The sequence below is a fragment of the Myotis brandtii genome, unplaced genomic scaffold, assembly GCF_000412655.1.
Source record: "Myotis brandtii unplaced genomic scaffold, ASM41265v1 scaffold519, whole genome shotgun sequence".
Lineage (NCBI taxonomy): Eukaryota > Metazoa > Chordata > Mammalia > Chiroptera > Vespertilionidae > Myotis > Myotis brandtii.
Window position 1 is genome coordinate 1,643,847 of NW_005369782.1, and position 6,904 is coordinate 1,650,750.

The following is a 6,904-nucleotide window of genomic DNA, read 5'->3' on the forward strand; positions in this document are numbered from 1 at the left end:
CCCCGCTGGCAAGTGGACATCTCCTGAGGGCTCCCGGGCTGCCAGAGTGATGTCTGACTGCCAGCTTAGGCCCAATTCCCCAGGGAGCGGACCTAAACCAGCAGGTGGACATCCCACAAGGGGTCCCAGACTGCAAGAGGGCACAGGCCGGGCTGAAGGACCCCCCGGCTGAGTGCACAAATTTTTGTGCACCGGGCCTCTAGTCCTATATAATAAAAGCCTAATATGCAAATTGACTGAACAGCGGAACAACTGGCAGAACGACTGGTTGCTATAATGTGCATTGACCACCAAGGGCAGATGCTTAATGCAGGAGCTGCAGGTGTGAGCAGTGAGTGGAGGAGCCTGATCGCCCTGCCAATTACCCTGCAGATCAGCCCTGATCACTGACCAGGCCTAGAAACCTTACCCATGCATGAATTTCTTGCACCGGGCCTCTAGTTTCTAATAGTCACAATGATCTAATAATTACAACATTAACACTCTCAGCTAGAAAGCGTGTTTATAAATAAACAATAATTCACGGTTCTAGTGATTCCTGCTTGCTAATGCAATCAAAATTAAGACAGTAATCAGGCAGTACTAGTAGCTTCTTACACAGCTAGTTGTCTGTCTTGGTTACGATTTAAAAAAACAATTGCTATTTCTATCCCAAGCCATTTTGAATGAGTTAGTTGATTTTTTGCATGCATTTTAGGAGAAATTACAAAGTAGAGAGATATAATGGCTCTATTAAGCATAATAAGGATTTGGATTCTGCATGGTCAGTGGGTAGGGAAAACCTGGAGTTGTTTAAAACCATCCTTATAATTGTACCTGTCCAGCCTAACAAAGACTAGACATAATCTAAACTAGGAACCATGTATATTCAGATTTGTTTCCACATAGCCTAAAGAATCCACAGGCAGTTGTTATGTGAGAATTTCCTGGGCTGGTGTATTTAATGTGACCTCCTCTAAATTCAGGCTTTTGGGGCCCCATGTCGAAGTAGCCTTGAGTTTGAATTCCAGCTCTGCCACATGACTAGATGAGTGACCTTGGACATGTCCCTCTAAGATTGTGTTTCCTCTTTGGAAATGTGTAAATGATAGTGTACCTACCTCTTGAGTAGCTGTGGCCTTTAAGAGAATCTATGTAATTAGATGAATTTTATACTATGGCATACTATGTGCACAGTAAGTTTTAGTAATTATGATTTTCTGAGTATTCTTATGCTTCCTCCACTCAGAATTGAATATGACTATAATTTTAGCCTACATGGTTTTCAAAAGGTTAAAAAGGAAAATAAACTATGTTCTACGAAAGTTAAAACACTTAAGGAGAATAAGAAAATATATCTTATTTGTAAAATCTTTTATTCCCCTAAAATCCAGGTAATGAAAGCCAACTTAATTGTGCTAAGTGTTTTAATCATACAAAATCATCAAACCAAGAAGTAACCTTTATGAAGTGCCTATGTGGGCATGGCATCATGCTGGGTGCAATAATATAAGAATTAGTAATGATATAATGCAAAAGCAGCATTCATTAATGTTTTAAATGTGGTTGTGAGCTAATTGGTTTCAATCTTTGAATATTTTTATAAGAATAAGAAACTTAAACCCTGCCTGTGTTGTTCAGTGGTTGAGTGTCAACCCATGAATGAAGGGGTCGTGGTTTGATTCCTGGGCACTTGCCTGGGTTTCAGGCTCAATCCCCAGTAGGGGACATGCAGGAGGCAGCCAATAAATGATTCTCTCTCATCATTGAAGTTTCTTATCATTCTCTCCCTCTCCCTTCCTCTCTCTGAAATCAGTAAAAATATTATTTTTAAAAAGAATAAGATACCTGAGGTACAGTTTGAATGGATAAGATTCAAATCACAGGCCAGAAGGCCATTGAATTCTGCTATGCAAATCCAAGTCCTATCCGTATTTGAGTTCATGTGTGAGAATATAGATATTTTCTGTGCTTCCTATTTAAGTTGATGAATTTAAATGTTGAATAAGAGAACTCACATGGGAGAGGCCTCCAAATCCAGCTCTCCTTGAAGTTTCCTGTAAATGTGAAGACTGTCCTTTGGCTTTATAGAAGAAAATTGTAGTTACCCTCTCTCCCTTGACAATTACAAATAGAATTGCTTTGAAAATGTGGAATACTAAACTCTACAAATATATTAATATCCACAATCTTCATTTTGCTCTCAATTTCTATTTCTCTTCTGTCTAGAAGAATGCTATCATTTTGAGACAAGGATAGTGTTCAAGATGCAGCTGCAAGGTGCATATAACCTTTTCTTATAACCTTATAGGAAAGCCTGCACATCTGGACATCAGCATCAGAAAGATAGGGTTTAGATCCCAAACCCACCATTTTTGAAGTGTGTGACTCTGGATATTAGACAGGCCCTTTGCCTTATCACTATCCTCTTTCTCTGTTATCTTTAAAACAGATTTAAAATTAACACCCATGTCATAGGGTTATTTTTTAAATATATTTTATTGATTTTTTACAGAGAGGAAGAGAGAGGGATAGAGAGTTAGAAACATGGATGAGAGAGAAACATTGATCAGCTGCCTCCTGCACACCCCCTACTGAGGATATGCCCACAACCAAGGTACATGCCCTTGACCGGAATCGAACCTGGGACCCTTCAGTCTGCAGGCCGATGTTCTATCCACTGAGCCAAACCAGTTAGGGCCATAGGGTTATTTTTAAGGTTATTGCAATCATAGAAACTAAAACAGAAACCTTTTTGTTAGATCCATTCCAATCATGCTATCCATTTTCATCTGAACAAAGAATCTGTATAGCCCCACCATATCCAGGCACCTTTAGCAATAGACTGACAGCCATAAAGAGCATGTTGGATTCATTTTACAATTAGATAATAGCTAGTCTAACTATCTCTGAAATAAATGACTCTCAAGCCACATCAAAATCACCTGGGAGTTTTAAAATACTGACTCCCAGGCCCTATCCTTAAATAATCAAACCATGATCTCCGGGAATAGGGCCCTTGGCAGTCAGCGGCTTAAAAAAAAAAAAAAAGTAAAAAGAAATTCATTTTCCTCCCCGGCTGGTGTAACTCTGTTAGTTGAGTATTATTCCATACACACAGGTCACTGGTTCCATTCCTGGTCAGGGCATATATCCAGGTTGCAAGTTCAATCCCCAGTGGGAGTGCATGCAGGAGTTAACTGATAGATGTTTCTTTCTCACATAGATGCTTCTCTCTCTCTCTCTCTCTCTCTCTCTCTCTCAAATCATTTTTTAAAAAAAAATCCATCTTCCATGTTTTCATATCAATACAGTCTTCTCTTATCTTATTGACCATACAATCTTGAGGATGAAGGTATTGCTTTTATTTAAAGCATTATTAATAATCTTTTAAAAAATGCTAGAGAATTGTGTTGAGGTTTTGTTATTTTTCCACAAGATGTACATAGAGGAGAAATATATAAAGGAAACAGATGAGTGAATTTGAGGTAACTCCTGTCACGATGATACAGACACATGCCAATTTAAGGGAATATGCAGTTTGCTTACCAAGTACCATGCCAGAGTTTCATGCTTCCAGAGCTCTGATCAGGTTGCATTATATACACCATCTGTGATCTGTATTTCTTAATAATGAAATTTACTCATTTTAAGTTTTTTGGGGGGAAGCATTTAAGAATCAGTGTCTTCACCTGGGAAGTATAAAGTTAAGGACACCCAAACTAAAGATATAGATATTTTTCTAAGTTAATTAGAAATATATAGTATTTGATGAAATAAAAATTTAATTTCAGGAAAAACAGTTTACACAAATCATACTTGAGACTTGAGGACTTGGTCCAATGTTACATGGACTGATGTCAAAAGTGAGACATCATTAGATGTTTCTAAGATACCTCAATCTCAGTATATGCAAAACTAGACTCAGCATCTTCCTTTACTCTCATCCCAGTTTGATGCATTTCAAATGAATGGGGACCACGGACTGAGAAACCTGAGTCATCCTAAACAAGTCCCTTTCTTCATCTTCCAGCCTTCCATATCTTTCTTATCACCAATGTCTGTTCATAGATATTCTAGACACATCTCTCCATTCTGTTCTTCTATGTACACACCATCTTCACCACCCTAGTCTAAAGCTACTAACACCACTAGATTGCACTGCTGCAAACACCTTTTAAGTGGTCTACTGTCATCCATTTTTTATCTCCTTCGTGCATTTTTCCAACTATATCTAGAGAGATCTTGGCGATCATTTTCAACACAAATTTGTCTTGTCACTCCTTCTGAATACCCTCTCCTTTCATGAGAAGGGATTAAAACCCTTGAAACCCTTTCATCTCCCACCCAACCTCTCATAATCATCTTCACTTCCCCCGCCTCACTTACCCTTACTTACTGAGCCCCCATAGGGTAGACTCCTTGACTTGCTCCTTTACCATTAGCCCACAACAAGCACTCAAAGGATAGAACTCTCTTTCCTCCCCTCTACTCCTTATTTACCCCTATTCATTCTTTAGATTTCAAATCAATCATCACTCCCTTAGGGAAGATATTCTAAAACTCTCTGCATAGGTTAATTTCCCTACCACTCCATCTCAGAGCACCATATACCTCAGCACTTATCACAGTTGCAATTCTACAATTACTCCTAATTATATCTCCCCCATGAGAATGTTTTTTTCACCATTATATATTTGGTGCCTTGTACAAATCTAGCTCTCTATAAGGCATTAAATGAAGTATATATGAATTGAAGGAATTAATGAGTCAAAAAGCTCAGTTCCCCTGTATATGAAACATTACAAAGAAATCCCACAATTAGGGCATACCCAACCCTTGTGTATTGCAGTAAATGCTAATGAAAAAAAGATGTCATACCACAGGCAACTACGACATGGATTACAGTAATCAATCAATCACTTTCTGCCCAATAGAAAACTGTGGTCTTTTATGGAATAATGCCAAATGAGTTACAATCCAAAAGGCTATGGGGGTAATATAATAAGTTCCAGGTCAGCCAAACTAATCTCTAAGCATATATCTTATATTTGAAACAAAATTCTTAACACTTGCCTCTAAATATGTGTGAAATTCTTCAGGAATCTCATGCATCAGAGGAGAGTGATATACTTTCCCAAATGAATCTATCTTTTTATGGATGCCAAACCAGTCTTGGAATATTAGCTTTTAAAATATTTTTAGAAATTAACTTTTTTTATTTCAATTTTCTAGAGGTTGGGGAGGGGGGTCTCCATATCATTAGTAACATTCAGAGTGTTTAGCACTCATTAGCTTTTAAAATATTTTTATAAATTAACTTTTTTTTAATTTCAATTTTCTAGAGGTTGGGGATGGGGCTCTCCATATCATTAGTAACATTCAGAGTGTTTAGCACTCAACACTATGTCTAAATTTCTAAGACTGGTATCATGGAAGCATCACAGATCCTGAATTTTTTCTTTAATTTTGACTCCTGATACCTTTACTTATATTATGTGCATAATTTGGGGAAAGCTGTTTTCATATCTCCACATTTCAGATTCCTTCTCATTAAAATGGAATAAGACTAAATTCAATACTGTGTGCAAAATACCATCCATAGTATGAGAGGTACACTAGGTTTCTAAATAATGCAAGTTCTTGTCCTCTTTTTTTCTCATTTTTCTCACCATTTTGACCATTCAAGAAATTTGGAAAGTATGGAAATCTGTATGCCAATATGTATATATTCTGTTTCAAATCACATTTCATCTCCTTTGTCCAGGCGACAGATATAAGAGATCTCTCAGCTGAGCACTGAAATGACTTTTTCATTCTGATAAGTACATTTATTTATAGAAAGACACCAATCAAGAGCACACATGAAAACTGAAAAACATCAAGACCTTTAAAAAAGAAGAGAAGAAGCACATGTATCTTGTGTCATTTTCAGATTGAGATTCTCTGATATGTGGTTTGCCTGAAGGAAATAATAGGTGATACCAAAGAATATAACATAACCTCTTCTAATCTGAAGCTTTTCTCAGGGACCACCTTGGTGTGGAAATCTGAGTCACACACCCTACTGGTCTGGAAAGAGTGATATTGAAACCAACAGCACCAACAGCTAGCTTCCTCCAGTCAGTTAAGGGAGGTGCCCCTGTGGCCTTGTAATAGACAATTGTATTCTCTCTTTTTTTTTTTTTTTCCAGGACCATAGTATTTTTTAAACACAGTTAAAAATCAATTAAAACTTGCTCAGTAACTTCTCTTTTGCAAATTGGAATGATAATTTGAGGATATTAATCTATAAAAAATTAATAGGCATTGGGGGATATTTTATCTTAGCCTGCCAAATCAAGTTTCTATGTTTAATCTTAAATAAGATTTTAACATTGAGGTCTCCACTCTGTTGGTCCCTTTGTAACAACAAACTTAGCTTGTAAGCAGAAATACAGTTTTGAAAACAAATCTAAAATAATGACTGAATAAAACCTCTGTTGGAATATAAATTGAATCACTGATATTTGGCTGGGGATTCAGCTAACTCTTAGCCTGAGGTGATAAATAGTATCTCAAAATGAATTTCTCTGGTTTAGGTCCCAACACAAATAAAGATACAATTTTTTGTACTTAATGCTTTCAATCCATGGAAATGATACTTGCCCAAAGTAATGGTTTCATTGTTAGTATATATTACTCCAGTATTACCCAGCAACATTGTTAGGAGGTAAGAATATGGACTCTAAATTCAGTTTGCCTGAGCTGAAACCCTGGACAAGTTACTTAACCTCTCTTTTACTAACTATGCAATCAGTTACTTATAATGCAACCTTGGACAAGTTATATAACCTCTCTCAGTTTTAGGTTTGTCATCTGTAAAATGGATAATAATCATGTATTTTAGGATTACTATAAGCTTAAATGGCAAAGCACATATATG